We start from the raw sequence: 10061 nt of genomic DNA, 5'->3' as shown, positions 1-10061 counted from the left end.
GAATATAACTTTGCGATACAGTTAATTTCAACAGTCGCACTATAACAAATCCTATATTTCTCAACGAACGTCGCACGTGCTTGAATTCAACAATACTCAGTTCAATTACACACTGTTCCGTCACGTTGTGACCATCTTATATATACCAGTCTACCCCCAATCTAGTAGTCTCCCGACAATTCAGGAAGGTTCGAGAAGGACGTGGCGTGATACTAGTCACGTGACCTCGTTGACGCAACAATATTTTAAGATCTCTGAGATTGTTTTCTCTTGAAAAAATAAGAGTTAGAAGGAATCTGTTTGAGGTATTCAAGTTTATTAATGTAATTATTAGTATCGATAAATTATCTTTCTTCATAATTAATGGTGAAAGTGATAGGACAAGGGAACAGAAATATAAATTTCGGCAGGGTAGGAATCTTAGACAGTTTTACTTTCCTAACATGGCTCTGCATAGCCAGGTGGTTAGGGCATTCGCCTCGCAATCTGTGGGTCGCGAGTTCGCATCCCCGTCCCAACAAACATGCTCGCCCTCACTGCCGTGGGGACGTTATAATGTGATGGTCAATCGCACTATTCGTTGGTAAAAGAGTAGCCCAAGAGTTGGCGGTGGGTGGTGATGAATAGCTGCCTTCCCTCTAGTCTTACACTGCTAAATTAGGGATGGCTAGCGCAGATAGCCCTCGTGTAGCTTTGCGCGAAATTCAAAACAAACTTTTCTAACAGGATGTTGGCCTTTGAAATGGGTTGCTTACAAATGCAGCAAAGAAGTAAATTTAAATGAGTTTAAAAGAAAACGCGATAAATATGTAACTAATAAGGGTTGGATTCATTTTTTATTAAGTGGATAGGACATCCTCGATGTACCACCAGGCCTCTTGTTATCCTAAATTATAATATTACAATAATGAATTTTATTAAGTATGTTTATTTGTTTGTTTTCTTTAGAGTGAAAATCACATTGGTCATTTGCTGTGTTCACTGCGGGAGAATTGAACCCCGAATTTTGGCGTTGTAAGTCCTTAAACTTACCGCTGTCCCACCGGTGGATTTTACTGAATAATATCATTTGTTTGTTTGAAGTTAAGCACAAAGCTACACAATGGGCTATCTGTTTCTAGCGTTGTAAGTCCGCAGACATGCCGCTATGCCAGTGGGGGGGCCTTTGAATAAGAGAAATATTATGTATATATACATATATTTCACTCTTCTCGCCGTTGAAACTGGCAACAGTGATTCAGGTGGCGCTTGAGTGAGATACTAATTTTTCTAATCATTTTTCAGAAAACGTGTGTTTGATATAAACAAGTTTGGGAAGTAGGTTACGCGATAGGTGAGTACCGATGAACCCAGTTATTTCTAGCGATATTATAAATAAGAATTGTTTATCAAATTACTTATATTCGATACTTTTTAACTTTTTCGTTAGAATCTGTGTAGTTAGCTTGCTTTGAGTTTGAATGGTTTGACACAGTGATAGGAAGTTTATGACTCATTACATTATTACCATTTGATATAATACTGTTACTAGTACTATTAGAGGTAACATATTTTAGCTTTCAAGTTCAACATCTCATTAGAAATATTTAAAATGATTGAAGTTCGACAGAAAAGTCTCCTTCTGTTGGTTGTAATTGAATTTGATTTTTTTTGTTTTGTTTTATAACTTAATTTTCTCTGTGAATAACATCAAAGATTAAGATTTTATACAAAACTGCCGATAAATAACTAGAATATTTAATAAATTAATGGTAGGATCAATTCACGTTGCCTGATTTCAAATTGGACTTGTAACTGAATTTAGTGGTTTGCTTTGACAAACCGAGAAGAATGTCCAGCTTGTTCCATAGATGTGAAGGTGTTGGCATGTCTGTGGAGATATTTCTGGGTGATTCTGTAATATTAGTGTAAAGCAGTGCTGCTCTTTTATGGATAGACTATTTACAAAAAAGATTGATAATTCTCTGGCTCATAGCTTTTACACTATTTAGTTGAATTCATAAAATATTTGTTTTAATTGAGTGTCATTCAGAATCTGAACTAACATGCACAAATGTGTAATGACTAATGTGAGTGAGTTACATTTTAGGTTATTGCATGCTTTAGTATTGGGAGGGGATGAACTCCAATATACATTATTTAAAGAATAAGGAATATCAGTGTTTTAGCACTAAACATTATAAGTTTGGTTTTTATTTTCACTTCCCAAGGAAGTTGAATAAGCTAATGCCTGAGGTTTAACTTGGAAAGATGATCATAAGTTTATGATTTCACCAAAAATGGTTAGTTAATATAAAAACCTAAAGTTTGTTTTTTATCTTGATGAGGAAACTTACCTTGTATACTGCTCATGTATTAAGCCTTTTTATGTGAAATTATAGCTTTAGGGCATACTAATAGGGATATACTTTCCAATCTGGAAATATACTGAAGAAATTCATAATTGAAAGCCTACTAGTCCACACAATTTCTTTACTATCTTGTGTTGGCAAAATCTTTTGAACATATGATTAATGCCTGGTGTATTTGATATCTGATTATCCAACATCCTTACCAAAAGCATTTGGACAACAAGAGACCACTTGATCCTTCAAGGTTACCTTTGCACACTTACCCTACAGAAAAGTAAAAATTTAAGCCCACTCTTTATCTTTCAGGAAAATTGTTGATTCTTAAATCACTTTATTGATGGATTCTACTACTAATACTAATAGCAACTAATTTCTTAAGTTAACCACCCTCTTGAAATAATAAAAACTGGATCCTAGCCTGTCTTTTCCAGGTTTTAAACTTGTGTCATATTATCTTCATAATATAGCAAAAAAGAAATTAGAGGCCTTTATATTCTTTATCTCCTGGATAATCTTATATATTTAAATAATATCACCTTTTACCCTTCTTTTCTCAAGAGAAAATAAATTAGGAGATAATAATCTAACCATGTGAGGTAACCTCTTCTATACCTAGACTCATCCTACTAGCCCTCGTCTCAATATTCTTTCCTGGCTAGGAAAACCAAGACTGTACCCAGTATTCGATCAGAGTTTAACAAGTGATTTGTATAGAGATAGTTACTTCCTTTGACTTGTAATCAATACTTTTATAAATACACAGCACAATATTTTCTTCCTATAAGATATCTTGCATCCGCTCACAAAAAGCTTTTCTTGACTTATATTGCCCTATATTGGTGCAAATTTTCATGCGCCACTAGCCTTGATACTCCCATTTATCTCTGCATACTAACATGTAAGTGACTGTGCAACAACCCTCCACCAATAGGAGTGCAACACTATCCCTATTAGAAATAGTGCCATCTCTAATCTTGCAGCTGTTAATCTCTTCTTGATTGGCAGTCTTAATAAATAGTGCTTGCATTTTAATTCACATATCCACAAATTTTGACATTCTTAATTTTTCTTCTTTAATTACATTGTTCTTTACCATTTTCATTCTTTTTTTTTTTTTTGGTGGAGAATTAAGAGTTATTTTATTTATCTTCTCTCTCAATTTCATGAGTTATGCACTCTCATTTTCAGGTGACAATGAATACATCTGCTGCAGTAGAATTACTGACAATATCCAATGGGTTGGAACCATTGTCCTCAGTCCATGAAGTGATGGCTCTAGTCTGTTGGGAATTAACCAATTTCATGCAACAATCAGAACAAACTGGTGATTATCCTATCATGGGTTTCAATGATTGAGAAGTTTTGGATTTGGACAGCCTTTTCCCCCCTCCTGAATATGCCTCTCAGCTGCGTGTTGTTTTAGGGGGACTTGCCTGGACCTCTTTCCCCTTTTGGTGTATTTGATTATTCAGGTATGTTAAGTTCTGTCCTTATCTCCCCTTTCATATGTTCCACCCCTGCCATTCTCAGGTACTAGCCTTTGGGTCATTATTTTAGTGTTTCCTAATTTCTTGAATAATGGGGTTCATCCGAGTCATTTGAGGGAGCATTTGCATTTGCGGGTTGGTATACCATGACCCCCATTTGATTATCATTGTTTCAAAAAAATTCCCTTATTTGGACTCGCAGCATTTGATGTCACTTTTCCCTTGGGGGGGATCAGACCCCAATAATTTGATTATATTTTCCTGTTTTTGTCTTACTCTAACTACCCTTCTCAGGTCAGGGCTGGTGGAGACCAGACTCCTTCAATATTCCCATGTTTGGAGGTCCTTGGTGGTTGGTCCGTGGGCTCTGAAAGTTGTTTCAATAAGTCTGGTCCTCTATTTCCATTCATCTCTCCCATTGTCTCACAATCCTGTTTCCTTGCCTCTTCATCAGAATCCAGTTTTTGCCTGTCTGATTTATTCCAAGGGCCTTCATTTTTACCACTCTATGGACATGTGGCTGTTTCTTGCCTCCTCACAAGACAACTTTGTTCTACATCCTCAATTTCTTCTCCAGGACATTGTGATGGTGGGTTGGCTTGTTAAAGTGGAGCAGTTTTCCTCCCATCCACCAAATTGTTTTGTTCATCCCAGGGTGTTTTTCAATTCCCTACTCCTCCTCCATTGGGCTGTACCTGCTACACTTATGTTGTTAACTATTAATTGTTTCGTATGCCGCATTTCCTCCTCCTGCACAAAAAGTTCTCTCTCTTTTGAAAACACGGGTTTCTCTGAAAGCACAAATTCCTCTTGGTCATACCCTCATGTGTTATCATCAGTGTGTTTTGATAAACCCATAGAGCCTTGTTTGGGATCCCTTACATGCCCTTCTTCCCCTTCTCTCTCTCCTTTATAAAATAACTTTGACTGGTGTCAGATCAGAACAATACTACCATGGGTATTCCTCCTTCTTCGGAATGTCACCTTTTACGATAGACCAGAGATTGGGGGTTGGTTGGAGCTGGACCAGCCTCTTAAGTCCTCACATGTGTTTGAATGGTACTTTTCTCCTACTGCAGACTGGAAGATAACTCCATAATGCTGCCAAGTTTTGGACTGGAGATGTAACCCCAAATAGCAGTCTCTCTTCTTACTGTCTTCTGGTTGTCAGTTTGCAGTGGATCTGGTGCTGACCTGTATTTGAAGTCAAACATGTACCACTTTTGGTCTGTCATAAGGGGTTATCATCCTTCCCATCCTACAGTCCCTCACACACCATCCTCTTTGCCTTGGCTTTTTGTACAGGGCCTTTTGGTTTCCTCTGTTGTGAGCTGTAGGGTGGTATCTGTCACTTTTCAGTTTACTTACTTTACTTGTTGTTTTCCAATTGTCAGTCTTATCCATGTGGTTTGATTCCTTCCATTTTCTCCCTGCTTTCCTTTTTGATTAGCACCTCTATGTGATCCTCCCTGTCCTTCTATGGACCTTTTGTCTTCATGTTCTTTAAATCACCTTTCCTTGAAGTTCCTATTCCTGCTTTTGTTGGTGTGCATTGTCATTCTGTTTTGTTTGCAATTGATGTTCACTGCATTTTTATTTTCCTTAGTTTTTATATTATTCTCTTCCTGATTGTTCCTTTATGTCCAAGACTTCAAGAGGGTACTTCCGCCTTCACTCCTTTTCTTACTTTTATGATCACTCGGATCCTGCTTGCCTCCTTTTCATGGTCAGAGGCTATCCAATGGTATGAGACATATTGCTTCTTTCTATGATTTCCGAGTCAATTTGTTTCTTCCATGAAAGCCTCACCTCTCCTGTGACCTTTTTCCCATTACCCTTCTGGGTTGAATTCACCTGGCATTTTTCTTCACTTTCTTTTGATGATTGTCGACTTTTTCATGTTTTCTTCCCATCAGATCCATTGTTTTATCATGTCCTTGGCTGCACATTTCTTTCTTCTCTTGGGGACATCATCAGCGCTGTAACTGTTTATTTAATTACTCCATTCATTTTATTTTTCTTCTTAGGGGACTTTATTGCATATTTGGATGCCATTCTGTGGTGACTGTTGCCTGACCATGTATATTTAGTTTTAAATGCACACTGTATGACCTTTGATGACTGTGACATTGAGGTTCTTCCTACTGTAGACCTGAAGTACAATTCTAGATGCCACCAGGTGTTGGTTGCTCAACTTTGTCAATGTGTCCTCTTTGCATAGAAATACAAAATCATAACTCATCCATCATCGTGTTCCTCACACCGTTGAGATGGGGTGCTCTGCAGGACTGCTTGTAAGTATCCCTCATGGTCTGTTGCTTCATAAATATATTTATCCCGGATCATACATTCATGGATTAACATAAGTAAAGCAGACAGGGATTACTTCCCATCTCTGATGATCTGTGACAAGGAGGCTCTTCCTACTGCAAACCTGATGTACAATTCCAGATGCTGCCTGGTGTTGGTTAGTTGACTCATTTGATGTGATTGCTCTGCTTTTCAATATAGGGTATCGCAGTCACACTTTGCACTGTCTCTGGTGCTGTGGTTCTCCAGACTCTCCAACACGTTTTTTTCCTCCATCTTTTAGTGGAATATGTGAGTACTTGCCACTTACCAGTTCCTAGCTGCTGGGATGGTGGTACATGGATGCCTGTCCTCCTGAGTGCACACAATACAACTCAGTTGAGAGTAGGATGGTGGCATTCTGCTGGTGTAGATGGTGTGACACCTTTCCTACTGAAGACCTGATCTATAATTCCAGATGATGCCAGGTGTTGGATGTAGAACTCAGCCAAAAATTGCAGTTTGCCCCTCTGGCTGATGCACCCACCTTCCAACTATCCATTGGATGCTGGTTCCCAGATATTGGGTGTTGGTTGGAGTTGGACCAGCCACATAAGTCCTCACATGCATTGGAATGATACCCTCCTTTTACTGCAGACTGGACAATAAATTCCTAATGCTGCCAAATTTTGGACTGGAGATGTAACCCCAAATAGTGGTCTCTCTTCCAACTGTGTGCTGGATGTCAGTTCCCAGTGGATTTGGTTTTGACTGTAGCTGGACAAGACACATGAATTCCCGCATGTGTAAGGGTGGAGATCCTCCTTCTACCGCAGACTGGATGAAAAATTCCCAATGCTCCAAGTTTTGGACTGGAGAGAAAAACCCACCTGGGCTCTCCACCTTCCTACCATCTCCTGGATGTTGTTTCCTTGTGGATCTAGTGTTGGTTGTGTTGAAAATGCACACATGCAGAGGTGGGCTTTTGGTATAAAAGCTCTTCTTCCATGCCATTACCCATTTTTGGGGTGAAAGGTAGAGAACACTCTTACCTACTGTGGACCTGATGTACAATTCCAGATGTTGCTAGGTGTTGGTTGAGGTTGAACTCCTATTTATAATCTGTCATACCATAGCCACTCTACACCAGAAAATCCTGTTATTTCTATAATTTTTTCTTTGGGTCCCTCCATTTTTACACCCTTTTGGGCAACACATTGCTAGAGGATGAAGAGTATACCTGGCTCAGAAGTGGTGCAGTCTCCCATGGGTGTGTTGTTTTTAATTCCTTCTCACATTCCATGGTTTTCCTTTGGGTGCTTCCTAAAGGGGATCATCTTCTCACCAGTTCAGTGTGGGATACTAGCTTTTTGTGAGAGAAGGTAAGATATTGTATCGGAAGTTAACATTTTCCTAAACTGAAAACATATTTGCAATAGATACTTACCTCCTCTCACATTTCCCACCTGTCCTTCGAACTTTGGGTGTAGTTTGGTGTGATCTGACCAATCTCGAAGTGGTTAACAGCTGCAGAATTGGAGAGGGTGCTAGTTATGATAGGGTTAGTGTCACACTTCTTTTGGTGGAGGGTTAATACATAATCATTTGCATGTTTGTATGCAGAGATAAGTGAGAGTATTAAGGCTATTTGAAAGTAAAAATGTGTGCCTATAGAGGGCAGTATAAGTTGAGAAAACTTCTAGTGAGAAGAGATAAGTATCTGTTGGACATACATTTTCAGTTTAGGCAACTGTTAACCTAGCATTACAGGCACTGCTTCAAAGGCTATTGTAACTTTTTCAACTCTATGCCAAGATCCTTTTCTTCATTTCGATTTCCATGTTTCTTTTTTTTTTATGTTATCATATTTCACAAAATAATTACAAAAAGCTTCTGTCATCAGACTATAATTTTTCCCACTACAGAAGTCTGACTAATTGGTCTGTAGTTTCCAGGTCAACCTTTATCATCCCCCTCTGAAAATAGAAGTAGTATTAGCAGCTCTACAATGGCCACTATCTATTGATCTGTATCAAAAATGAGAGAGAGGTTTGCATGTCTTTGACCTTCTTTAAAATCCTGGAAACAAACTGGTTGATGCTGGTGCTTTACTTTTAATCTCTCAATCTTTTTATTTAGAATCACCATAAGGTTATTCACACACAAATTAATTAAATGTTTATTATATAGTGAATTATAAAGGACTCAAAAACCACATAAATCGTATGTAAGTATCACCAGTATAAGAGGCCTAACTGTATTTCTTTGGTTTGCTGACCTATACTGTGCTTATGAGCCTTGAGTAGACTAAACTATATTTCACATCAGATGATATGACCAGACAAGGAATACATAAGATCTCTATGTCACAGATGATATTTTAGATTTTGCCTTTGTTGTAAAAGAAAAGAAACCTATAACATGCTTATAGAATCCTTTAACAGTTGGTCTGCTGTATAATATTGAATAATAAATTAAATCCAATGCCTTAATATTATTCACACACACACTTAGATAAATTTCGGTTATTATATGGTGAATTGAAAAGTACTCAAAATCCCCATAAATCTTAAATATATAAAATCTTTTTTTTTTTATTAGTAAACTTGAGAAACTACAATTTGGAAGGAACTAGTTAATAGCACAAGCAATTCTTCGTGAAGAAACATTTCATAAATAAACCATGTTGGGAAAGTTATTTTGTCTGAGAACAGTCCTTCCAAAATTTATGACAGTAACCTCTAACAAATATTATTTCAAATGGGTTGATGCTCTGCTGATTATGAACTTGTTTCATTTACCTGATTTATTTGCACCCTGGAAATGAAATCATCCTTGATTCATAAATATTTTAAAAAGAAAATACTTTAAGGGCTTAAGCCCAGCTTAATAATTCCTCTCATTCATACCAGTAGTCATTTTGAAACACTCCTTTGAATTTTATTTAGTAATGTATATGGCTTCTTTAAATTTTTGATAAGGAGAACAACCAGTTTGAACAGTATTCTGAAAGAGGCCTAATAAAATTTTATATACAAATCAATAATAACACTCAATTTGAAACTAAAGTTTCTTTACAAACCTTTGCCCTGTTATCTTATGGACCACATCCATATTTCATGTAGATGGCTTTTAAAATTTTATAAATAATCACACTGAAGCCCTTTTTTTTTCATGCAATCTTTGGTACTCTTTCTGTTCAAATTATTATATTTGTCCAAGTTCCTCTAATCTCATTGTGTTTGACCTTGAACTTTTCAATTGTTAAGGGACACCCACCAACCCCCATCGTGAAAGTCCTAACAGCTAAGTGTAAAATGGCAAGCACACATAGTGTCTATGTGACAGGAAAGCTGGGTGGCCTAAAGTGCAACCCTTGTGGGTATCAAGGTGCTAGATCACAAAGGAGTACCAGAAGCCATATGGAAACTCTGTGGTGTGATAGGACATTATTTAAGGTTGTGGGGACCAGAACGAGTAACTATTGAGCTCGTGGGCATAAAGGGCAGACACAAAGTATACTTGGCTGACATTGAAGATCCATGCATATTAGGGTTGGACTACTTAGTCATAGATTCTGCATCTCAGCAAACCCTTGTGGGTATCAAAGTGCTAGATCACAAAGGAGTACCAGAAGCCATATGGAAACTCTGTGGTGTGATAGGACATTATTCAAGGTTGTGGGGACCAGTACGAGTAACTATTGAGCTCATGGGCATAAAGGACAGACACAAAGTATACTTGGCTGACATTGAAGATCCATGCATATTAGGGTTGGACTACTTAGTCATAGATTCTGTATCTCAGCAAACCCTTGTGGGTATCAAGGTGCTAGATCACAAAGGAGTACCAGAAGCAATATGGAAACTCTGTGGTGTGATAGGACATTATTCATGGTTGTGGGGACCAGATAGAGTAACTATTGAGCTCATGG

At 37.8% G+C, this 10061-nt stretch overlaps 1 protein-coding gene across 1 annotated transcript in view; it reads left to right on the top strand.

The window, feature by feature from the left end:
* Window positions 1-1203: 1203 nt before the first annotated feature.
* The window catches only part of LOC106464593 (tetratricopeptide repeat protein 4-like), a 140090-nt gene continuing 131232 nt past the window's right edge, over window positions 1204-10061 (top strand). Inside the window, 1 exon segment of the mRNA XM_013924748.2 lies at window positions 1204-1333. The gene's annotated coding sequence lies outside the window, so the exon portion shown is untranslated.

This window comes from Limulus polyphemus, unplaced genomic scaffold, assembly GCF_000517525.1.
Source record: "Limulus polyphemus unplaced genomic scaffold, Limulus_polyphemus-2.1.2 Scaffold1698, whole genome shotgun sequence".
NCBI lineage: Eukaryota > Metazoa > Arthropoda > Merostomata > Xiphosura > Limulidae > Limulus > Limulus polyphemus.
This window is presented reverse-complemented; position numbering and strand designations above follow the sequence as displayed.